The 26,794-nt window shown below is 35.2% G+C and overlaps 1 protein-coding gene across 3 annotated transcripts in view; it reads left to right on the top strand.

Annotated features, from left to right (window-relative positions):
• The window catches only part of Blimp-1, a 240,635-nt gene that overhangs the window by 14,443 nt on the left and 199,398 nt on the right, over nucleotides 1-26,794 (top strand). The gene's annotated exons all lie outside the window — the stretch shown is intronic.

Raw genomic sequence — 26,794 nt, 5'->3', positions numbered from 1 at the left:
CATTGTAAGAAGAATAAGAGCTTATGCAGACAAACATATACTTCTTCAGCTGATAAAAAGCTTATTAAGCCTTCCATCAGCGCCACGTAGTGAGAACAGTCTGAACTGCTTACCACCGACCAAAAGGATCATGGCCAACTTTTCCAAAGAAAGTAACCTTCAATCCAGCAATTTACGAGCGCTCATAGCCGCCACAATTTGGTTGAGTTTCTGGTAGGAAATATATGATTGGAAGTTTGGCTTGTGTCGTTTGACCTTTAAACGGTCAAATTTGATCGTTTATACTTCAAACGACCTAACCCAAACATCAAACCGAATGTTCCCTACCAGAAACTCAGCTAGATTGTGGTAGCCATCAGCGCTCGTAAAATGCTGGATATGGCTTTTTAACACTACGACCACCATGCCTCTGGTAGAATGTGTAACGCCAAACTTAAGATGTTTGAAAAATCATATCTCAGCCATTTGTTGACCGATTTCAAATCTATTGGTGCCATTTGAAAATACATACTTTAGAATTGTATTCAGTTTAAAAAAATGGATAAATTGCTCCGCAATTATTTTTCAAACATTGCCAATTTTCTCTTACACATTTTACAGGAGGCATCGTGTTCGAAGCAGAACTTCAATCGAAAAAAACGATGCGACGAAGAGACTGCTAGCTTTGATTTTCTATTGAAGTCGAACAGCTTTGCAGTATTCTAGAACCTCAGTCGGCGTCTCCAAATAAATTTTCAGTCGCTTGTCGCTCTTTCTCCCGTCGCTTCATTGGTCTTTCTTTCATACTTCGTTGAAGCGGTCGAGTGAAAGAGCGCTTGACTTTGATAGTTTCGTCTTTCATGAAACTAATAGAAAGAGTAGTGATAGAGTGTCCATAAGGAGGTTACGTTTCATCTCGATAATCAATGATGAGAAAGCAACGACGTGAAAATTTACCGCCAGCCATTTGGTTCTAAGCGGGGCTATTTTTCATTTTGGCGTCATGGTGATAGTGTCGCTAGGTATTTTAGAAATGATGTGTTGAACACGTTGTATAAAAAAAAACAAAACTCGTGTTCATGTTAGAGCTTCGAAAAGCTACAGCCCTGGTTTGGTGCGTTAAAGTCCTTTCACGAGCATCCCTGGACTATTCTGAGTAGAATTTCAAGGTAATTTTTATACATGAATTCCAAACTCCTTATTTTTAAGAAAATTCTGATGATAGAATCGTTCAGTGGATTCCGAAAATTGTCTGAATATTATGCATCACTGTGTAATTTTAAGAATATTTTTTTTTGATTATCATATAGGAAAAATTCTAAGACATTTATGTAATTTGATTAATGGCTTAAGGGAAATTTTCATTGTTACGCGTTTCACTATGGGAGGAGAGAATATTAGTTAATGTGTTATGCTTTGTTATAGGGAGTGGGGGTGGGGTTAAAATGTGCCTTAAAATTGCATTACGTAATTTGTTGATAGATCCTTACTCGGGCAAAGTCGGTAAACAAAATGAAAGCAAATCGATACTGAAGTTTGCAGTCTCTATCATAATGAAAACTCATTTTGATTTCAATCGTCGTGACTAATGTCACATATCATATTATACATTCATTTAACAGTCACGAGTGTTTTAAATGAAAGCAGCGTAACTTCAAGTTTTGCTGTAAACGTCTTGTTGAAAATCGAATTTATGTTTATTTATCGTTGAACCAACAATTATTGATTATTTGTTCTGTTTAACACATTTTAGGTGACATGTCCGGAGTTTAATTTGAACTCAAGTCTTTCAGCGTGAGAAGCATGGCCCGTATTCAGTTAAATACTAATAATGCAAATTTAGTTATCAAATTGATTTAATTGAAAACAGGATTAGTTTTCCGTTTGAGTCAACAGTGTAAATTTTGCTCTCATTTTTGCTGTGTTTAACCGTTAAGTCAAGTGAAATGAGATCGACTTGGGTATTTACATCATAACAGCAAACAGCGCATGAATCCAAAATTGCTGTAGTAGGGTAGTTGAACCTTCTTTACTTCATTACTGCTTCTGAATTACACAAGTGTTATTATCAAGCCTGCTGTGTCATAATTGTAGAGCAACTATCTACCGTACTGGGAGGTGTGGGTTCGATTCCCAGCGGTAGTAAGCAGTCATTTTTTTTCACCATTTTCGTCTTCTTTTGATATCATTTATAAAAATAAAATGGAATTGCCCATTATCACATTCATGTAGAAGACATTTTGTGGATAGAGAGCGTTCTGTTTCCCCCCAAACATTGGGATGATCTTCTTAGCAATGACTTGTTTTGTATTTCGCCATACAATTCTCCTAATCCTCTGTCGGTTTCGTACTCTAGTGTCCATGTTTCTGAATCCGATCAGCCATCAATAGGTGCTAGTTCATGACTTGATCCAATCCAACCAGCAAGGATTTGCCAACGATCTTCCAACTGGCGGTTATTTGCGGAAACAAGTCCCACATATCCCGCATTCCAGCTGCATTAGTCATGTGCACCCGTGTGTTCAGCGGCAAAATTCCTTCAACCAGAAATCCTATCCTGCTATTACAAAACACCTTTCCGTATCTCGCTACCACACAGCCCATAAACATAGCCTATACAACAGCAACAGGAAGGAAGCACAAACGCATTCATCAGAACCCGCATTCCTCGGTGTAGAATACTAGGCAGATACTAGTTAAAATTTGCATCGCCCATCATCATCATCATCATCATCAAAGGGTCGGTGGTGGGTAGCTTGAGGCGCAGCAGATCCGATTCCCCTATTAATTCTTAAATTACTATAAAATGTGATCATTTGAACACTGTATATACGAACAACCCCACAGGTGGATATCGGCGGAAGGTGGCGTATCCCAAACGCCCAACGCCGTATAATTATTTCTGATCCACCATAACTCAAGCACCAACCCCCGCACACCCACCCCCACCGACAAATCGCATACGGTTATGCATGTATGTAGCTACAATTTTAAAATTATGAGCTTCAATTGGCAGACCCAGACCCAGACCCGGTATCCATGTATGCACACGCCGTGTGGCTGTTATTAGTCTTGAACTTGAATTTACCCGTGAATCTGACGTCGTCGGCCGGTACACACAGACACATCCACATACAGGTAGAGCTCATCGGAGCGTAACGCGCGAGTCGGTCCAGTGAATTCTGGAACTACATCACCACCATTACAACAACAACAATAATGGGAGATCAAATTTGCAAAAGGCGATCTATGAGTAATGATCGGTTCGGGATGAGTACCCAAATCATAATTCACGAAACTTGAACTCCCTTAAAGTGACTGACATCAGTCACCTTTGCGATCAACGCTGAATCAAGTACAGCTTAATGATCATCACCGTCGTCGGTTGCAGAACAGCGCAAAGCAAAATCCACTCATCACGGCGCAAAAATCCTTGACAATGACATTAAATAACATTGCCCGGGTGGTTCGACTCGTGCACGACAACACTTGAATCAACGATCAGCGGTGCTGGAGGAGGCGGTACAGTGACAGTGACAAACTGCAGTAGGTAATGCTAATTGTCATTTGATTCAGCCCGGTCTCCCTCCCGGTCAGTGCGATGATTTGTTTATTGTTTTGCTTCGCCGTGTGGATTCAGCAACCGGCAGGTAGAATTCGATTCAGCTTTTAGCGTTATCTGACGTCAGATTGAGGCAGAGAGCACCCCTGGGATAAACCTGTTTTGTTTCCAAACACATTCATCGATATAGTCGCGGTTTGGTTAGGGTGACCAGGCTTGATTTTCTTTGATTCGAGTTTTCAACGGATTTTGCGTCCTTTCAGCGTGCTCACTCGAACAGTTGACTGCGGTGCTGACCAGTCCCGAAAATTACATTCGGTTGAATGGAAATTCCCCGCCAAAAACGCGAAGCGATGATCATCACACTTGTTCCTCGGAGGAAGCACACGCAACATCACGATGCGTGAGGGAAGGTCAGCAACCTTGCTGCTTGACCACCACAGAGCGAGTGATCAAAATAAAACCTGCCAAAATTCCGAACACACCAAACGAACTCAAAAAGGAGCAACAGTAGAAGAAACAACTGAAGTAATAAAAAGATTCGTTTCAAAGTACCCGACTGTTGTTGGTGTGTTAATTTTGTTTTCGGATTTAACAGCCCCAGCAACTTCGGGCGAATGGATCCTAAGTGGATACCCAAATAAAAAAAAAAAAGCCAAGAAAAATTGCAGGTCTTCAGTCAGTGGAGAACTTCGTGTGAATCGCGCGCGGCCAATGAACTGATTCGCTTTCGGTTCAGGTTACGCACTTTTTTTTCGATTTCGAAGAAAGAACGCTGCTGAGATCGTTGTTCTGTTGGCTTGTGATGTTCTGGTTCGGTTTTGTCCGGCCAGGTGAAAATTGAACTTTTGATTGCTTGAGCGGGGTGTCACTTTTGATTTGGATGATCGGCGTCGATTGTTGGTTGCCGTGTGTGTGGTTGCGTAATTTGATACTGTTGCGTAATCAGCTCAAGCTGAAATGTCCAGGCAAAACTTTTAGAAAAATATCACGCTGTTATGGCTGAGGGATCATTTTAAAGCGGATGGTCAGATTAAGTTTACATATTTTTCGTTTGAAAATGCTACTTACTACCTGTTTAGATTAGTTGATTTGTTAAGTTCCTAAATTTGGGCAATTTTTGAGGGTCTGAATAATTCTTAAATTGTCTCAGAACTTAAAAACATCTACGAATTTCAGATTCATGCAGATTTTTCAAAGGTCACTTACATATTACAGCTTCAGAATTTCGAAATTGAAAACAAAATGGGATTTAGGGAAACAATTTTCAATTCGTAATAGACAGTTGCCTTTGAAAACTTTTCAAGGTTTTAAGACTTGAAAGGTATGCAGGAATCTAAGGATTGGATTTCTATTTCTCTGATTTCCAGGGAACGCTCTTCGGACTAAGAGAAGTATTGACATGGTAACAAATTTTTAAATATAAAAAATTCCAGTTGAGAGTATTTTCTTAATTGTAGTACCTTGAACATGAAGATAATAGGGTAAGGTGGGGTAACGCGCCACGGGGCAATATGACCAATAGCGTTTTTTCGCGTACTATTCAAAGAATAATTAATATAAATAGTTTCCCAGATGATATTTTAGTTACTCTTGCAGCGATTCTGGGTGAAACCCCATCAATTTTTTTTTTCATTAAACGCGTAGATGAAGGCTGTTCGTCATATTACCTGAAGGAGCGTTTATTCCACCTAACCCCACAAGACAATTTCGATGACAATTTTTGGATATTTGTACCCAAGTAGCATACTTCCATCAAACAAAATTGCAACTTTATTGTGACCTTAGTCGCTTGTTTACTACTAGGGTAGGGTACACATATCCATAAGGATTGCAAGAAGATTATTCCTCAGATGTATTTTTTGAAGAATGCAAAGTTTGTGCTGAAAAGACACCAATGATAATTCTGTGTTGAATGTTTTTATTTCAATTAATTTTTTATTAATCCATCTTAAAAACCCCAATCAAACTTTTAACTTTTTACAAAAAATCTGGGAATTTTGGTATGCATTCCAAAGGATTTCTGAAAAGTGTTCAATTACAATTTTGGGTATAGTTCAAAGTATATTCAGTGCATATTTTCAAATTTGATCCGAGGATCTGTTCAGGCATATTCCTAGAAGTATTTTTTTCGAAAATTCTGAAGGGAGATTTTCAAGGATTTTACGATACAATCTGCCATGGATTTTACGATACAAAAATGCCATGAAAGAATTAATAAAGAATGTGCTTATTAAATGTTTAAATATTCAAATAAAATTTGAAAAGAGTTCCTTGGTCATTTTGATTAATATCCCAAATATTTAATAATATACAAAATGAGCAAAAAATCACGATCCCTCACAAAAAAGACAAAATGAACGAAATAATTGACAAATCTGACAATGTTGACATAATTGACAATATTGGCAAATGTTGGCAGAAGTGAAAAAAAAAATCCAGCTGTACATAATTGCCTTAGTTGACTTAATCGACAACATTAACTCAATTATCAAAATTGAAAAGAAATCAAAATGGAAAAGATTGGCAAAGTTAAAAAAAAAGAAGCAAAATTGATTTACGGGGCTGTTATGTAACCACGCATAACGCTTTGCGGGATGGGATTGGGGTTGACGAATGCCTTTGGTCCATACAAATTATAAACCTGTCTATGTAGTTTATGAACAGCCTGCAATTAACAAAATTGAATAATTTACTGAATCCAAAAAATCTACCAAATCTAAATTCACGAAAATTGAGAAATTTATCATAATTCACAATATTTTACAAAATATAGATCGTTAATAAACAATTTGCTAAACCAGCAGTTGACTAAATTTATCCAAATTTCCTCAATTGACGCAATAAATTTTAGCAAAAATCCCTGGACAAAAGCGACTAGATTAACAAAAATGTCAAAATTGACAAATACTACGCCACTAAAATTTTTCAATATTCAATAAAAATACAATCGACAATATGAACAAAATTTACTAAAATTACAAAATTCAGAACATTAGCAGAAATGCAAAAGTTGACGCAATTGACAAAATTAACAAAACTTAATTTTTTTCAATTTTTTTTTTAAATAATTGAATTTGCATAAATGAAATTTAGAAGTTAATGTATGATTATCATCAAAATTCTTGTAAGTTTCATGTTTGGTTGACCCGCATATAATTATGAACATTTTTACATTTTTATTTTTGAAATTTACAAAATTTACAAAATTTACTAAATTGAAAAAAATATAAAAAATTAGTAAATATATTAAATTGACTTAATTGTAACAATATACTAAATTGACTGCATTTTAACAAAATTGATAAAGTTGAATAAATTGACATGATTTATATTCAGAATTTGAAGTATGTTTATTATCAAAATGTATATGAATTTCATATTTGGTTAACTTTAACAAAATTAACAAAATTGACAAAATTTTGACTAAATTGGCAAAATTGGCATAATTTACAAAATTGATCTTCATAGAATAGATTTTACAGAATTGACTCAATGGACAAAATTTTAAGAATTTCACCAAGCTTAAATTTTTTTTCCAAATTAACAACTTTGACAAAATTGTCTAAAGTGACAACTGGTTAAATTTAACAAGATTACTAAACAGGCTGAATAGAATAAAAATTATTTAAATGGAAAAATTAACCTTACTGTCCAAAATTACCAAATTGACTTAATTTTCAAGATTGATTAAATCAACTAAATTGAAAAAATTGAATAAATTGACAGAGTTTACAAAATTTACAAAATTTACTAAATGTACTAAATCAAGTGACTAAATTGACAAAATTTACTGAATTGACTAAATGTACCAAATTGACTGAAATGACTAAAGTGACTAAATTGACTTAAATTACCTAATTAATTGAACTTACTAAATTCACAATGTTGACTTAATTACCTAAACTGACTAAATTAATTAAAAATACTAACTACACTAAGTTAACTAAATTGTCTTAAATTAACCAATTGACTTAATTGTCGAAATTGACAAAATCGAATAAATTAACAAAGTTGACTTAATTTACAAAATTTACTAAATTTACAAATTGACAAAATTAAATGAATTGTTTACACTTAACAAATTGACTACTATGACTAAAGTGACTACATTGACAACATTAACTAAATTATCAATGCTGACTTAATTGACTAAATTGGCTTAAATGACTAAAGTGACTAAATTGACTTAAATTACGAAATTTATTGAATTTACTAAATTCACAATGTTTACTAAATTGACTAAACTGACTTAATTGACTAAAATAATCTAAATTTACTAAATTGTCTTAAATGAATTTACTTAATATTTTAAATTGACAAAATTTAATAAATTTACAAAGTTAGGAGCCTCATAGCCTAGTCAGTAAAGGCACGGTATTAAATACCAAGCCGGAGGCGGCGGGTTCGATTCCTGGTCCGGTCAAGGGAATCTTTCGGGTTGTAAATTTTCTCGACTTCCCTGGGCATAGCATATCATTGTGCTTTCCACACAATATACAAATACATGCATTGGTATTGGCATCGAAAGCTCTCAATTAATATCTGTGGAAGTGCATCTAGGACACTAAGTTGAGAGCACGTTATAAGCTTGAAAATGCGAATGAGAAGAAGAATAAATTCACAAAATTTACTGAATTTAGTTAATTTACTGATCTAATTTGTCACATAGATTAGACAAAATTAACTGAATGGACCAAATTGACTAAAATTACTTAAGTGACAAAATTGACTGAAACTACTAAATTAATTTAACTTACTAAATTCACAATGTTTACTTAATTGACTAAGCTGACTAAATGGACTAAAACATTACAAAATTTACTAAATTCAATAAATTGTCTAAAATTACCCAATTGATTTAATATTCGGAATTGACTAAATCTTCTAAATTGACAAAATTCATATATAAGCAAAGTTGACTTAATTCACAAAATTTACTAAAATTACTATAATTACTTAACTAAGTGACCAAATTGACAAAATTAACTGAATTGACTCAGCTTACCAAATTGACAAAAAATACTAAATTGACTGAATTTACTAATTTTACTTGATTAAATAAAATTACAAAATTGAAAAAAATACTCAAATAGTAAAATTGTAAAAATTTACAAAATTTCAAAAATTTCACAAAACTCACAAAATTTACGGCATTGACAAGATTTTGAAAACTGGCGACTGAAAATTTATTACCAAAATAATCAAAAACAAAATTGACAAATTCATCAAATCACAAGGAAAAAAAATTACTTAAGTAACAGAAATGACAAAATGCAAAAAAATGGCGCTATGAAAATATACAATATTCAAACAATTGACACGATTGGCAAAATTTTCATAAGACGAAAAAGAGAAAAATTACAAGATTTACCAAATATACTCAGTTGAATAAATTAACCAAAATTTGTTAAAAATGACAACATTTATATTATTGAAAAAAACAGCAAAATTTACTAAATTTGCAAATTTGTCAAAATCGACGAAATTGAATTAATTTACCTAATTTACTTAATTTACTTAATATAACATACAATTAATTCAATTTCGTCGATTTTGACAAATTTGCAAATTTAGGAAATTTTGCTGTTGATTTCATTAATATATATGTTATCATTTTTAACAAATTATGGTAAATTTATTCAATTGAGTAAATTTGGTAAATCTTTGTTATTTTTCTCTTTTTTGTCTTATGAAAATTTTGCCACTCGTGTCAATTGTTAGACTATTTTTTATTTTCATAGCGTCATCTTTTTGCATTTTGTCATTTCTGTTACGTAATTTTTTTTTCTGGTGATTTTGTTAAATTTGTCAATTTTGTTTATGATTATTTTGTTAGTCAGTCGCCAGTTCCAAAATGTCGTCAATGCCGTAAATTTTGTGAGATTTGTAAAATTTTTGAAATGGTGCAAAGTTTTAAAATTGACTATTTGAGTATTTTTTTTTTCAATTTTGTAATTTTATTCAATTAAGTAAAATTAGTCAATTAAGTCACTTTAGTCATTTTTGTTAAAATGATTAAATTGGTTAAATTTACGAAATATACTTAATTGACTAAATTGATTATATTAGCATAATAAACTTAAATTACGCAATCGACTTAATTTACTAAATGGAATTAATTTCATTAATTGACTAGTTCGACTTTGTTGTTAAAATTGATAAAATTGACTGAATTCACTAATTTAAATGAATTGAGTGACCAAATTGACAAAATAAACGGAAATGAATAAAATTACTAAATTAACTAAACCCACAATGTTGAGTTAAATGACTTAATTGACTGTATGTACTGTATGGAAAAAATTACAAAATTGAATAAATTAACTAATTTGACTGAAATGATCAAATTGACTTCATTGTCAAAATTGACTAAATTGACTTAATTGACTGAATTGACTAAAATGACAAAATAAACTGAATTGACCAAATTGACTGTGTTGACTAAATTTACTAAATTTACTAAATAAACTTAATTGACTAAATTGACTTACTTGCTCAATATGACTAAAGTGACTAAATTTACTAATTTGACTTTATTGAAATCAATTTACACAATTTTAAGAATTTCACTAACTCCATTTCCAAAACTGGCAACTGACTAAATTTGCCAAAATTACCGAATATAAAATTGATAAGTTTGTAAAAATTTCCATATTTTTTTTAAAAAATCACCAAGAAAAATTAATTAAGTTACCAAAAATGACAAAAAGGACAAAAATGACACATTGAAAATTTAAATATTTCAAAAATAACACAATTAACAAATTTTATCAAATTTACCAAATTTACAAAATCTACAACATAAGCAAAGTTTCCAAAAATTGAAACGAGGGACAAAATTTATAAAATTGATTACATTTTTAATAATTGACATTAAGATTGAAATAGAAAATATTTTGGAAAAATTAACGAAATTTACACAATTGACACAAATTTGCTAAATTGAATGAATTGTCAAAAAGTTTCAGAACTGTCAAAGTTTAAGCAATTTGCAAATATTTAATAAATTGACTTAATAGACTAAATTGATGAGAATAACACAATTGACTTCATTAAACGAAATTGAGTAAATTTACTAGATTGAAATTAACTAAAGTTGTATTTTTTTCCATTAACAGATTTGACTTAAGTGATTAAATTTATTCAAACGTTTAAATTGGCAAAATAGACTAAATATACTGAATTGACTAAGTGACTCAATAAACTTAATAAAATAAATTTACAAAATTTTCAAAAACTGACAGATTTTAAATAGGGTAAATTATGGCTTCGGCACCCATTGACTGTTTTCGGCAACCGAAATTGAAACGTTAATTTCACTGTATTTTCCCATCAAAACTCTTCGCTGAATGTATCAAGCCGATTCCTTACCTTTTCAGCTTTAATCTGATTACATTTTTACGACTGTGCAATCCTGTTCTGCCATATTTTTCTTTAAATGAAATATACACACTACAAAATACGGCTGATTTCGAGTTGCCGATAATAGAACAGCTGGTTAACACGCAGTTCAAATGGAAGGGGGGCCGAAGAAAAAGAGTCTGCCGACAATAGTCACACTCACCTGAGAAGTTTGGAGTGTTGTAAAAACATGTTCAACCCGTTTTGATCAATTCTGGCGATTGGAATTGGTAGAACAGCAAGCAGCAGATAAATTTCAACAAACAAACCTGTCATATATGTGTGTGACGCTGAGAAATCGCTAATAGAAGTTCGGACGCTGCTTAGATTGACGAGAATACGTAAATTCCCCTATCTAAATGAACAAAATTTAAAACATTACATAACTGACATGAATTCAAAAGAAAGGCAAATCTGACCAAATTAACGCAGTTCACAAAAACAAAAACGAAATTGACCCAGCTGATCAAATCGGACAAAACCGATAATATTTACTCAAAGGACAAAATATACACAACTTAGCTTTGCACTAAGATTGTAAAATTTAACAAAATTGACAACTGACTTTATTTACCAAATTTACCGAATGCAACATTATCAAAATAACCTGTATTGACGAGATACATCTCACAAAAATCACAACGACTAAATTGTTTGTCATTTTAGTATATATTATTAGTGAATAAAGAAATAACAAAATTGATACTATTGACAAAATTTTATATATTAAAAAAAAATTACAAAATTGACAAAATTGATAACAGTGATAATAGTGACTTAAGTCACAACATACATGTCATTTGGCAAGTAAAGTATGATTGTCATCAAAATGTATATAGACTCCATAATAAAGTTAAAATTAAGAAAACTTAAATTAGAGAAAATTTAAAAGAAAAGCAAATGTGACAAAATTGAACAAATTAACAAATACCTACTGAATTGACAAAATTTAAAAAAATACAAAATTAGTCAGTTTGACTCAATTTACTAGATCTTCCAAATTGAGTAAAGTAACTTAATTCATTAAAATTACCCAACTGGCTTCTCTGACATTTTTTTCCTTGTATTGTTTTCCGTGCTGAGCACCAATGCTACCGACGCCAGGGAGGCAGTTCCCACACCTGGACCCTATCTATCGACCCATCATGAACCGGGGACCAACGGCTTTACTTCCCTGTGATGAGATGATGTTATTTTGACTAAATTGACTAAATTTAGTGAAAAAATAGACGCAATAGAACAATTTAACTAAATTCACTGAAATTACTAAAGTGCAGATTTGACTTTAACTTAATGAACAATATTTAAAATTACATATTTAACAGAATTAAAAAGAAAGGTAAATTTGACCAAATTTGTTTGTAGGTTCACAAAAACATATACAAAATAGACACAGCTGATCAAATCGACGAATCCGATAGTATTTGCTCAATTGACAGAATTAATAAAATTTCATGAATTTTATGATGTTGCAAAACGTAACAAAATTGAGCACTGAATAAATTTACTAAATTTACCGAACGCAACATTATCAAAATTACCCATATTGACGCGATTCATTTGACAAAAATCACAATCATTGTGAGTCAATTTAATCTTTATTATTTTTGAGTCAGTTTACTTCGTTTAAGGTCATTTGTGACTCGTCCAGCGATTAGATTTGAACTTGTGACCTTTAGCGTGAGAGGCATGGATGCTCACCACTGCACCGAGCAAAATTGTTAAAATTTACAAAGTTTGTAAACCTTTTTTTTTTTCGATTCTTATTAAAAAAGATTTCCGCCTGCAGCCTGGATCGCCTCTGGGATGACAAAAGCGACACTTAGAAATTTTAATATGATTGTCATCCACTTTTATACAAAATTGAAAATTTGGCGAAAACAATTGTCAATTTTTTTTTATTATTTCTTTCTTAACGAGGCTGAACTTCAGGCAGCTTCCTCTTGGGTTAACAAAATTGACGTTTTTGATAAAAAAACAATAAATAAACATAAATTACAAAATTCTCACTATGATTTTTTTTACTTAATTGACAAAATGAACCATTAGCAATTTAAGAGCTTGATTCATCCAAAATTATATAAATATCTAAAAAAGAATGCAATTGACAAATTTGACAAATTGAATAAAATTTACTGAATTAACAGGATACGAAAATTTGCAAAATAGTTCAAAATTGGCAGATTTGTCAGAATTTAATTTAATGGAAAAATCCACAAAATTTTAATTAAATTACATAACCTACAGGTTAAACAAATGAAAGAGTTTGAAATCAAAATAAATTTACACAATTAAAGACAAAACAATAACATAATAAGGCTGATGAATATTTAATATTAATTTTATATCACCGCCCTTCTTCAAAAATTAGAAGACATTGAAAATAATAAAAAAAATGTCGCTTTATTAAAAAAAATCCATCAATATTAGCTATTTTATTATTTTATTTTTAGTTTTTGTAAACTCCACCGTGATGCGAAAATTGCATTTTTTTTTTAATTGATAAAATTGTCAAATATTGTGAAAATAAGCTTAATTGTTTAAATTTGGATCAATTGAAAGCTTTCACAAAAATTGTTAAAAAGACACAACATTGAAAAAAGTAAGAAAATATAATGTGCACAAACTGTTAATTAAATTTTCAATAATAAGAAATTATTAAACGATTTTCTCTAAAATTACTAAACCTTTGAAAAACATTGAAATTAACACAAAATTGTAAAATTTTTAAAAATGGTGCAACACTAACCATAATTATTACAAAACATTTTTATTTAACTTACAAAAGCTGATGCAAATTTAAATATTAGTTTATATTATTCCAAAAATAAAAATTAAAAACATTGGAGGCGTCAAAAAAACAGCCTTGTCCATTTTCTTTAGCCTAAAACTGCACACATTTAAGATTTGAAAATTAATTTATTCATTGTTTATTAATGAGCAAGATATTTTTTAATCCCATGTTATTTATTTGTTGTTGTGAGTGGTTTGTCACATAAAATGGAAATAATACTTGCTTCATCCTAATTGTTAAAAAATAAATTAAAATTACACAAAATAGTATTCCTCTTTTAACACGTTCCATTCTTAGCAACGAACGCTTACGATTTTGACAACACAACACAACAGTCTGAACAATTTGTGCGTAGGTCCAGAGATGTTTTATGATTCACCTAGGAAACTTAAAGGAAGAATTTTGGGGACTTAAAGGTCAGTTTGGGGCCTCCCTTACCTCAGTCGGTAATGGCACGGCTATAAAGCAAGACCATACTGGAGGCGGCTAGGTTTGATTCCCGGTCCGCACGGGGAATTTTTCGGGTTGGAAAATTTCTCGATTTCCTTGGGCATAGAGAATGATTGTACTTGCCACACAGTATATACAAAAGCAATAATTTGATAGCTGATAATTAACAATTGTAAATGACAAACCTATTTTGGACATTGTCTCTTGAAGAATTGACCCTCAGCGACCATAGCTGTTTTGTCAATACCGCCGTGTAGGGTCTATATTGTTCAGCACTATTTGCAAATCACTTCAAGTTTGGACATTTTGCTTATCATAAGTTTGAAGTGCAGAATTGCTTTCAACAAAGTCATCATTGTGTTCTATCTGTGAAATTCTAGCTTGATATAAATTTATGAAACCAATAAGAAAATTTAATGTTATGCTAATAAAAAAAATGTTTTTATTTAAATCACAAAATGATCTTCGTAACCCAAATAAAAGTTTTTCGATAAAGAACGATCTCGATTTTGGATGACAGCTTGTATATTGCTTCCGTGCTATTAATTAGCCGTATACCAACCTACTATTGCAAAACTGGCCTGTTGGTCACTTTCAAAATACGTTTTTTTTTTTTTTGAATATCGACCTTCCATTTGCCGGGTGAATCAAAAGTTCTGTGAACTTGACGAATCCATTCAACTTTTTCAGTGGTAACAAAAACATCATTTCTGCATTCTCCTTTGGCCAACCTGCACCAGTTTGCTTCCTGGCAAACACCTTGCCAGTCAAAATGTGCTCTGTTTTGCGTTGTTTATTCGAATTCCAAGTCTCACTTTACCTTCCTTCCTTAAAAAAAAAAATAAGTGTAGCAAACACGGACCTCGTGCCCAATCCAACCATTATTTTGCTACCAACAAACAACAACACTGACTCACACAGGTACACGGGGCCTCATCCGCACATCCTCTTCCAGTGGCCGTCCGGTCATTTCCTTCGGTTGAAAGTAAAAAGAGCAACGAAATCGAAACTTTTATCGCTGTGCACAAAACACATCGCCCATCCAGAACAGAACCATCGTCATTCCGCGGGGTTCTTCCCGTGTTCGCCGGTCGATAGGCTACTTAGAACCAACCGCAACCGTCGTCGTAGTCGGTCGTCATCGGTCAAGCTCCAGAGCGAAACAGAAAATCACACACAGGCGCAGAGTTCTCGCTCGAGTGGAACGTTCTGCACGGGAAGGTTCACCGACCTCGGGGCTCAGGTCGGCGCGCTGCTCGCTTCTCGTTTCAGTTCTCTCGGGACCGCGTGCAAATGTGCTCAAACCCGACCCATGGAAAGTGAGAATTTCATCATCAATCTCGTCTTCTCGGGACCGGATTCTTGGAGGATTCTGGCCGAGGAGGGTTGGATGCGGGGGCACACGTTTGTGTGGGTTCATTTGTTCGCTTCGGAAGGAAAGCATTAGCAATTACCACGCACTTTGCTCATCGCTCTGCACTGGCCGGAGGCTGCGATCGAGTGGTTTGTTGTTGTTGTTGGTGGTGTTGGTTGGATTGGTTGCACGTGGTTTGCCAATGGGAGGTGTGCGATCATGATCATGATCTTGATTGCATTTAGCATGGCTCTTAGCGATCATTACCCTTTCTTTCACATTGCTGATACGAGGGAAGAACGGCATTGTCTAGCCGAAGATATGCTCCGTGGGTGTGACAAAAATAGATTTACATATTCACAAGCAGTGCTGAGATTTGTCATTGTCATTGAATGACTTCAGCTATTTTTGACATTGTCACATTCTCAGGATCAGGATCGGCAAAATTTCATTCAGCTTTCGTCAAAGACCAAGATTCACCTGGTAACAAAAAGTGTAATTTCATGAATTCAGTGTCGCATTATTGTTATCCAGGTAGTCAAGGACGTAGATGCTTGTTCAGATTAACAGCTTCATGGAATTGTTCTGCTTAATTCATAAAATTTGATTAGAAATTTGGCTAATAAGCATTGCCACTGACAATTGACATGGTTTCCCTTGAAGATTACTCTTAGCTCGAATGAGCGACCAAAGCTGAGGCCTCATTTTGCAAGTTTAAAAGACAAACTTTTTCATACAAGCGTTCATACCAAAAAAGCTTCGTTTTGACTTGCCTTTGGGAATTTTCCTTATTAAAGAGTTGTATGGATTTTTTCTCCTTTACTTTACTTAAATCTTTGGTTTTAATTAGTTAGGTAGGTTCCGATTCAACACATTGTAGTTTCATTTTTACACCTGTGATCTTGACTTTTTTTACCTAGGGGATGAGTACTTAAGGGGGTTAGATTTTGATAAGTTCTTTAGTGGGAATGACACTGATGAAGACTGCACATTGTAGTCGAAATACGTATCTGTCATAGATACCAAAATTAATTAAGTGAAATTAAATGGAATAACTTTTTTTGCTGTTTTATTTAAGCTTTCCGCTAGCAACCCAATTTCATTACTTCAAATTAGTCACGCTGATTGAAAACTCACATTTCACTTGAGAACCCGAGAAATGTGCGAGCGTGGTAAGGAGCGAATTGTGTGTCACAGAATTAGTCATATCTCAAGGACCAAATGTTCTATTGAGAAGATATTCAAAAGCAAGCTTTTGAGCGCCGTAAGTTTCAACAAGAAAAAAAAACTCCTGCAGTACAGCAGTTCTGAGATGCTATACGCAATTAGATCTCCCTATTTAGGATGTTCCAACACATGTGCAAGTTTGTAAAGTTCAAACTGATCTGAATTTTCTGAGAGAATCTCGTAGAGCTCCCGGAGATAGAGCTTACTGAAGATTTGAAAGTTTCTTGGATTTATAAGGATTTGATCGAGTTCTAGAAGTTCATGGAGTTCTCAGAATTTGTGTGGTTCAAATGATCTAGAAACGGAAGTTTTTAAGGTTTTCAGACTACCGGAGTTTCAAGGTCGTTGAAGAGCCACAAGCTCATGATGTTCTGAGAGGTCAAACAACTCTGTTAGTCGCAGACTACCAAAAATTACTGGAGTAAGTAGGTTCTTACAGTTGCTGGAGATCGAGCAGAAACTTGAGTTCTGACAATCGTTAATTTGTTTTGAAGTTATAAAGGATCCTAGAACTTCAGATGTTCCTGGTGGATAGGAATTTAGCAAGACAAAAGTGCTAGTGCTTTTGTTTAAAGTTTTAGAGATTTAGTGCCCTCTGTGAATTTTTTCAGCTATAAAAAACCTACTTATTCTGGCCGTTTTTTTTTTTTTTTTTTTTTTTAATTAGGGTGGTTTTTAAATGATTGATATACTGTCATTCCACGATATAGTGGTACTCAGAACTTCGTAAAAATTTGTATTTTTGTTCCTTATTATTAGTTAGTTAGTATCCAATATTAGACCCACATTTTTTGTTATTAGAATGACCATTTCCATGTAAGGGTGGCCAAAAAAATCTAAATTTTCGAAAATGACTTATTTAAAAAACTCATAATTTTTGAACCACTAGGCCGATTTCAAAGATCAACATATCAAATGAAAGGTAATTAAAAATACTTTTTTTGTGGTTTTACAGTGGTGTAGTGGTAAGCGCCCCAAAAGGCCTGGGTTCAGTCCCAGTCGGCACCGTCGGGATGTTCTGAGGCATAACATCTCTGATTACGCCTTCCTTCGGGGGAAGTAAAGCCGTTGGTCTACTGTTCAAGAGTTGATGGGTCGATAGGTAGGGTACAGGTGTGGGATCTGCCTTCCTGGCATCGCTAGCATTGGTGCTCAGCACGGAAAACAAAATCGATGGAAAAAACAAATCTAGGGAAAAATACTTAAAAAATATAAAATAAATCATACTAAAAAACGAAAATTTTGTAATGAAAAACATTTATTGAATTTGTTTTTATGGTTTTCAAGGTTTATAGACAGAGAGCACAATATGTTTTTATCTTTTTCCTTGAAAATTTAGGCTTTTTTAGTCAACATATTAAAAATTCAACGATGAGTTTTTTTTTCGTTTTCAGTTATAAAAAGAAATGAAATATCAAGATTTGGGTTTTTGCTCAATACTCCTAAGCGACTAGACTATTCTAAACCAAAATAAAACAATAACCAATCGAAATAGAAAAAGGTGCATCTTCTGCAAACTTGCAAATGAAATGTCCTACAACTTTATCCAACATTGCGCTGGTCTATCTCAATTAAAAAAAATAGTTGATATTTGGAACTCAGGGACCACTCAAACTACTAAAAAATTGTCCAAAAAATATAGAAAATCTTTCCCGAAGAGCATGCGCATGAGCATGATTGACCGCCCGTGGATGCTACTCTGTTACTGCCACAGAGAACCAATAGACGATGCTTGGGACTAGCAATCATCCTCAATGTGTAAAAACTGGTTATCTCAAACTAGGCAATACCAGCGCCGGTCGCACCCGAACGTAGGTCAAGAAAGAAACGCACTTCCACGAGAAATTGCTGGGATTTTGGATAAAAGAGTTGGGTTTGCAGCAAGATTCGTTTTGAAAAAACGATAAGCTGAATTGCTACGATCCTTTAACGCGAAGGAGCTTGTGATTGAACCCATGGTCTTCTGCTCAGTAAGTAACAACGTTTCCCACTAGGCAAATGAGCTCCTTTTATTACAACACACCAATTATCGATTTGTTGTTATTCCAATGTATTCACATTAACTAATAAAGTGATTAACAAATCTTGAATGTGGAGGGACTTGAGATTAAACTCATGATGTTCTAAATACTCAGTATGCAAAAACGGTCACTCTAAGGCCACCAAGCCCTTTATATCACATCATACAAGTTACGGTGGCGTTGTTATTGCAACCATTCAAAACCGGCCCCGAAGGTGACGTTGATGACAATGTTAAGTTTCACAAAACATACGATAATCAAGCAATGTTACTATAAGTCTCCTTAATATGATAGGCCCTGGAATTTATTTAAACTCAAATTCGACGGCGGTGCCCTTTTACACAAGGGAACCATCAAGCGAAATTTCAGAGGAATTAAAAGTCCCATTCAAGACCCCTGTTGAAGCTCAGTTTATCTAAAGTGCAGCTCAGGGGAATCTTAGAGTAGCTCAACACCGTTCAGAAATCTTCAGAATAGTTCCACATATCTGGTAGAAGCTTTGGGAAACCTGAAAACCGCAGATGACTTCAAGGAACATCAGAGAAACCCAATAAATTTCAATGAGATTCGAAATTTATGTTTCGCGGCAAAGTCAAATATTAATTTTAACCAATCGGTATTTTTCTACTACTCAATATAAGAGATGAACTAGCCTCAGGCTAAAAATCTCTAAAATAAAGAAAAAAAAAAAAAAAAAAAAAACTACTCAATCAGTCTTGATAGGCTGTTTCTTCTTCTTCGCATTTCAAGCTTAATGCTTATCGCTTTTTTAGCTTATTGTGTGCTCTCAAATTAGTGTTCTAGATGCACTTCCACAGTTATTAATTGAGAGCTTTCGATGCCTGTATAATTAGTATAATTATGTGGCAAGTACAATCATGCTCTATGCCCAGGGAAGTCGAGAAATTTTCCAACCCGAAAAATCGAACCCAGTAAGCTCCAGCATGGTCTTGCTTTGTAGCTGCGTTTTTATCGACTGAGCCAAGGGAGGCTCCAGTCTTGATAGGTTACCGAAATCAATTCTGAGGTCGTTTTAAATTTAATTGTGGTTTTTGTTTTTCGGAGATTAACTAGCGAAAGGCTAAAAATCTCCCTAAAACGCTAAAAAAAAATGTTTTCGGATAAAAAATACGATGCTGGAAAACATGCATTTTTCACTACTTTTGAAGGTAGACTCAAATTGATAAAATATTTTTGCCTATCAAAAAGGTATGTTGACCAATATTTTAAAGAGTAAATTTTCTTCGTTTTACCATATTTATGTTTAGAAAAAATGTTAAGACTGCTATCGAGATCGAATTTCTAGTAAAAATGATTATTATTTTAAAATGTTCCACTTAAAAGAACCGGTTTTCCAAAGTATTTGACCTGAATCTTACCTACCTGATTTTCTGGCCTTCAACCCTTTAAAATGGTGCCAAAATGTTCTTCAGACATCTTTAAGTGAAGTAAGCAGAATTAATTTAGTCAAGCAGACAGTTTTAAATTTTTCAAAAGTTTATCTTAAATTGATTGTTTTAACCATTTCATTTCTAATTACTGTTCATTTTATTTATTCATTAATTTTAATCCATCGGACAAGAAGTCTACAGGAATAAAACTTAACTAATCCTAAACAGGCAACAAACAAAATACATCTTACGAAAACAAGATGAAGACTATTAAACAACTTTTGAAAATACCAGTGGAATGAGAAAAATCAAACATATCAAGCTGAACATTGCATTAGGTCGTAAGTAACATTGACAGATTATCTTCGTCAAATTTCTCTTTGCATCCCCACGGCCAAGTAAAGACATTCCCAGGTAAGCACACAGATCGATAAAAGAAGCTTTTATCTAGCATCTAATATGACAAATACATCAAGAAACGGTTATGTGATCAAGTTATTAACGAAAGAGAAAGTCGACGAAGAGAATCGATCAATAGGACTTAATGCAATGTTCAGCTTGATATGATACCTAAAGTTGAATTCTCGACACATAGCTTGAGCCGGCTCATTATGCCCGTAGTTCGTTCTCCTAGAATAAAGTCTTAAAGATTATCTCGATCTTAGGAACACTGCTGACACGTTCAGATTGACCCTTCCAAGAATTTGGCATGAATCCGCATATCCAAGTATCGGCTTAGCAACAAACGTCGTTGTTGAAGCGTTTCCGTTTGAAACAACCTACAGCAATCTTTATGCGGTGGCAGCAGGCAAAGTTACGCCAAGGAATATATCTCAGCGCAAATTTAATAAATCGGAATTGGATTGCTTCAATCCTGTTGGTCCAAGTGTGTGCAAAAGGGCTCGATACGATTAAAGCAGCTTCCAGCACCGAACGAACTAGAGCGTAATACAGTGAACGAAGGCTGTAGGGATCTCGAAAACCGTTGGCAGCTCTTTTTATAAAGCCCAAATTTCTGTCACCTTTGACAATAATGCTCGAGTAATGATCTCTGAATGAAAGCTGCGAATCTAGCAGAACTCCAAGATCTTTCACCACGCTAACTCTCTCGATCGGGAACCTACAAATTATTTCGTGTAAAGGAGATGACACTACACTTTTGTACGCTGACGTCTGTAGTTCCCGGCAATCCTCAATGTATTTGACGATAATTAAGGTCGTTGGCATATACAAGTCTACACCCCGGTGGTATGAGTAGACAAACATTGTTGAAAAATATAGATAGCAGTAATGGTCCTAGATTACTTCCTTGGGGAACGCCTGAACTGTTAGAGAAGATGTAGTACTGCGATTATCCAAGCTTGACAGTGAGTCTTCTGGTCATAAAATAAGACTACAGCCAATCAGTGAAGAGTGAAGAAGCTCCTAGTCGACTGATCTACACGGTCAAAAGCTGCTTTGAGGTCTGTGTAGACTGTGTCAATTTGAGCTCTAATAGCATCCTTGATGCAATACGACGAAATCTCAACGAGATAAGTGTCGATTGACCTTCCATGCTGATCAGATGAAAAGATCGATTTTACTGTATCAAAAAGCACACCACCCACTAAGATTTCCAAAAGATTGGAGCTTGCGTATAATGAGGTAATACCATAGAGGTAACTAGTAGGTCCCGAAGAAACGTGCTCAACTTTTTGGCTCAGCTCTGGTACTATCTTCGGTCCTAAGCTAATCGATGTACACCTCGAAATATAGGAAAATCGACGAACCCCTCATTTTATCTGTCAAACTTTCATAACGAATCAAAACAAACATTATGTAGTACTAGAATTTCGACTAGAATGGGGTACGTTAATCGATTTGCTTGGGACCAATAGGCTAGTCAAGTAGGGAGCCAATTTTAAATCGTTAGTTTCCACCGGTTGGTAATACTCGTGGTATTCCTTATTGGTAATTAGTGACAACACGCTTGTTCCCTTTTTGTGGATAGGGAACATTATGAATTATTTCCACAGTTCTGGAAACTCTGCCTGTGATACTGACTTATTTGTTATAATTGTCAACGGATCAACAATGGAGTTAGCACATCTCTTCAGTACAATTGAAGGAATTCCATCTGGTGCAGCAGCTGAGGAAGATTTCAGTTTCTAAATAGCATCAAGGACGTTTTGTTTACGTGAAAGCTAAGTTTTCAATCTCCAATACATATCTGGGTACAGTTCTCAATGCCAGGCTCACCATATCTAGATAGAGCTGGAATTAGGGCGTAACAGCTTTTGTAAACAATGACTTCTCTCGATGATTTCTTGGAAGCCTCTCCCTGGCTAATCGACATCACCATCGAGTAGAGGAAGACTTCCTCTACCCGATGGCTATGTGGGTTTGTGTAGGCATGCCTTGAATTCCGAGAAATCAACGAAAGAAGTCATTGTTTACAAAGGCTGTTACGCCCTAATTCCAGCTCTATATAGATATGATCTGTGAAGGGTTCAGTTTAGAATACGCTGGAGAAATGGTTTGCAAAAGGTTTGCATGACAATCAGCAACATCGGCACCAAAGAAAAAAAGTGGTCGGGAGGCCATTAGATTTGCGTTTTTCGTTCATAAAAGACCAAAAGCTTTTGGGGTTGCGCTTATGATAATCTTCCTTGCGTTGGGCGTATCTCGAGTAGAGTAATTGTTTATAGGTTCGGTAGTTATTGCTGGCAATGTTGAATTGACATTTGTCTTCACTATAACGATGATTGCTGTACCTCCTTAGAGCGGCCGCTCTAAGTCGCGAAGATGACGATTAGACCATTGCTGTTTTTTTCGAGGGTGAGGAGCTGGGACAACACGCCGGAACAACTGGGTCAATGTGGTAGCAAACGATGAAACAGCAGTATCAATGTCGCCGTCCAGAGCCTACATCCAATCAATGTCAGCAATAGCATGATCCAGTGCATCGAAATCCGTTTTGTAAAAATTGAGCTCCAAGTCATCTGGGGGATCGGTGTAATTGGCACGTTGAGTTAGAAGCAGAATGGCAACGATAGCTGGATGGAACAAATCAGTTTCAATCAGAGGTTTAGCAGCAGAACATAAGATCCAATATACGGTTTCTGCTGTTTTCGATGCCGTTTATTTGTATCATATTCATCGAAGATATGCCATCAACGAGACAGGAGGTTGCAATAGAAAATCTGGACTCAGATGGATCAGGAAACAAATACCCACTAGTAGCGTTCACTCAAATAAGATTAGGCTGATTATAGTCTCCGCGGAGAAGATGAGAGTCACACGGTCTCAAAGAATCAGTTGAGTTAAAAGCGGATTCAACATGTTTCTGAACGATGTTGGCATCGACAGCTAGCTCCGGTGCTAAATAAACTACTCCACTAGGAACAGTGCTGTCTGCTCCGAGTACACACACCCCAAAGGTGCTCCACAGTATCACAATCTTGAGTCGAAGCCTTCGAAGATCCGATTGTGTAATAATTACCAAACAGTTGAGCGGAGTGACGGAGAATCGATTTGACACAGCCAAAAACAGATCATCGATTTTGGTTCAGAGGCCTCTCAGATTTTGGTAGTAAACCGTGATGAAGCTCGCGTTGCAATGATGTGTGAACCCGATGTTCGGCGTTGAAGTGTTAGTGATGAAATCTCCATTCGTTGAAGACTGGATCCGAGGGTTGTTCAGATGTGATGGTATGGAAAAGAAGATAGTCTTGACTATGCGTAGTATCTGTGGGCGCCTACAGCCAACGTCGGTGGTGTAGTGGTAAGCGGGACTGCTTTCTAACCACAATGGGTCTGGGTTCGAGGTCGGTGGGATTTTTCTGAGGCATACAAATCTCTAGTCACGTCTTCCTTCGGAAGGGAAGTAAAGCCGTTGGTCCCGGCCCATGTGTGTTTGAATGGGTGCAATATCATACGCAGGTGTGGAAGCTGCCTTCCTGCACATTCGGTTGCCGTCAATGGATGGCAATCGATGTCCGTCGGTGATTGGCACTGGATTGCGGAACAGAGACCGACGTTAAATAAAGGAATGAATAAGAAGAAGAAGAAGAAGAAGAAGAAGAAGAAGAAGAATAAATGGGTCTGGGTTGAATGGGTGCGATATCCTATGCAGGTGTGGAAGCTGCCTTCCTGAACATTCGATTGCCGTCAATGGATGACAATCGATGTCCGTCGGTGATTGTCACTAGATTGCGGAACAGAGACCGACGTTAAATAATTGAATAAATGATCTGGGGGCGCTTCGCATTAATTCATTACCTGACAGTAACGTTTATCCCACAGCGGCGCCGGTGGTGTTCTGGTAAGCGTGATTATCTCTCACCTCAGCAGGCCTGGGTTCAATCCCAGTCGGCGCCACCGGGATGTTCTGAGGCATAACATCTCTGATCACGTTTTCCTTCGGAAGGGAAGTAGAGCCGTTGGTCCCAAGTTCATGAGTTGATGGGTCTATAGGTAGGGTCCAGGTGTGGAAGCTGGCTCTCTGGGGTCGGTAGGATTGGTGCTCAGCACGGAAAACAAGATCGATGGAAAACAAATCAAGGAAAGAAGAGTAAGCCTGTCGAGTGAACCAGTATCATCATCTACATCTGGGGCAAGCGTTGTAATTTCAACAGTTTCGCAGGTTAGCAAATCATTGATCTGGAATTTACAGGGGCTTAACATATACTATTCTGCAAATTACTTGACAAAGTAGGAGTATCAACTGCTTTATAAAGTCCAGTGGAGCAACGCTGAGAGGGTTCGTGTAACACGGTTGGCAGAGATTCATGGAAGTCATCCTAATCGCGATCTGTTGAGGTCAATCCGAAGAATGTTTCTCCGTCGTACGGATTCCGACATAATGATAAGAACTCATTACTAAAAGGTGCAGTGTCTTCCTTCGCTTCGGTTGGACATATACAGTTTTCACAATTACCTGGGCAAGCAAGAGCAGCAACTAACTCATTGACTTACATTGAATGCTAGTAAGAGTAATCGATTATTTGTCGGAATATTTTCATCCGTTTCTGGTAAAAGGGTATTCTGAACTGGAGGAATGGCAGACATCCAATTGCTCATCAGCAGGAAGGTTTTTCTCTTTATTCGCAACTGTACAGTTAATACTCATTTCGAATACCGAGGTGCAATCACTGATTTCGTGGTCTTCACTTTGAACAGCAAATGGACTTTTAACAGTTCGCTTTGAACAGCGAACGGACTTTTAACAGTTCGCTGCCGTGTGACCATATACAGAACAATTGAAGAATTTATAAAACGGTCACCGTAAAAGTCCCGTTACTTTTTCTTTTTACGTTGCATCCGAATTTTTATTCTAAGATATGTGAAGATTACAATCCAAACTAAATTATGTAATGCTTAAATTATTGATGACTATCAGAACTTCAATAAGTCGTTACATAAAACTCATTAACTCAACACCAAAAACATGATATTCAATGTTTTTGACTTCATTTTATCTTAAGTAAACAAATGAATATATTGAAAAAGAAAATTTCTGTGAGATCCATCGAGAATTAAAAGACTGAACAATTATTCAGTTCGACGCAAATTAAAAAATTAAATAGGTTTTCCATCTGCATCGAAATGAGTGCGAAAAAATTTGCTAATGGCTTTTTAGAGCAAACATAATGTAAAATATTGCATAAACTTCGGGCTACTTTGAATGCATTGTTGATAAATTTTGCTATGTAGCTTACAAATTTACAAAGAAAGCATGTCGCCAAAGTAGGCAAACAAAAAGATTATGATTCAAAGTGTGTGTCCATTTTATAAACTGAGCAGTTTTTATTCAAAATTTCAGATTTTGGTGCATCTTTATGATGAGAAAATGAAAGTTTGCATGTTTTTTTTTACGAAAACATTAAATTGTAACGAAGAATATGGTATTCACCATTGCATCATGTTTTAACCAATTTTGATTTTATTTTACAAATAAATCTGAAATGGAAAGTTGTGGAACGTTGGTGACTTGAAAATAGTTGCTCCTTTTTTATGATAAATAACTTTTCTCAAGACATCAAGTTTCTACAACATCAAAGTAAAAGTTAGATCGTGGTGCCATCTTTGCGGATGAGTTGCAAACTATCTGTTTACGCCAATAGATAGTTTTTGTTAAAGAGAGAAACTTTTTCCAAGATACAAACCCTCTGAAATGCTCGGTTTAAGAGATATTGGGTTTGTCGTTTGACGAGGCTCGGTAGCTTAGTGGTTACCGTTTCTGCTTACTGAGCAGATGGTCGGGAGTTCAATCCCAGGCCCATTCCTTTTCTCGTATTTGCCACCATGCCTTATTTTCTATCCGCATTAGATTTTTATAATCAAAATCTGCTTTACCGATCGCATCGCTAACCAGAGTTAATCCAGATAATAACTTGACTCACACTAACACAACTTTACTTCCAATGGCAACCGTAGTAAAGGCCGGAGCCCATGCATTATCTGTCAAAAAACCCGAAAACGTATGCATTGTGCGCCGGCCTTAAGCACGGTCTCTTTGACAACACTGAGACAGAATAACGTAAGAATTCCATAAGAATCACTTGGTCTCTTTAACAACACTGAGACAAAATAAGGTACGAATTCCATAAGAACCACTTATGAATTTCAGCC

Source organism: Ochlerotatus camptorhynchus, unplaced genomic scaffold (assembly GCF_037179485.1).
Source record: "Ochlerotatus camptorhynchus isolate MF236.1 unplaced genomic scaffold, CSIRO-AGI_Acam_v1.1 ptg000082l, whole genome shotgun sequence".
Classification (NCBI taxonomy): domain Eukaryota; kingdom Metazoa; phylum Arthropoda; class Insecta; order Diptera; family Culicidae; genus Ochlerotatus; species Ochlerotatus camptorhynchus.
The sequence above is the reverse complement of the archived record's forward strand: the minus strand, read 5'-3'. Positions and strand labels throughout refer to the sequence as shown.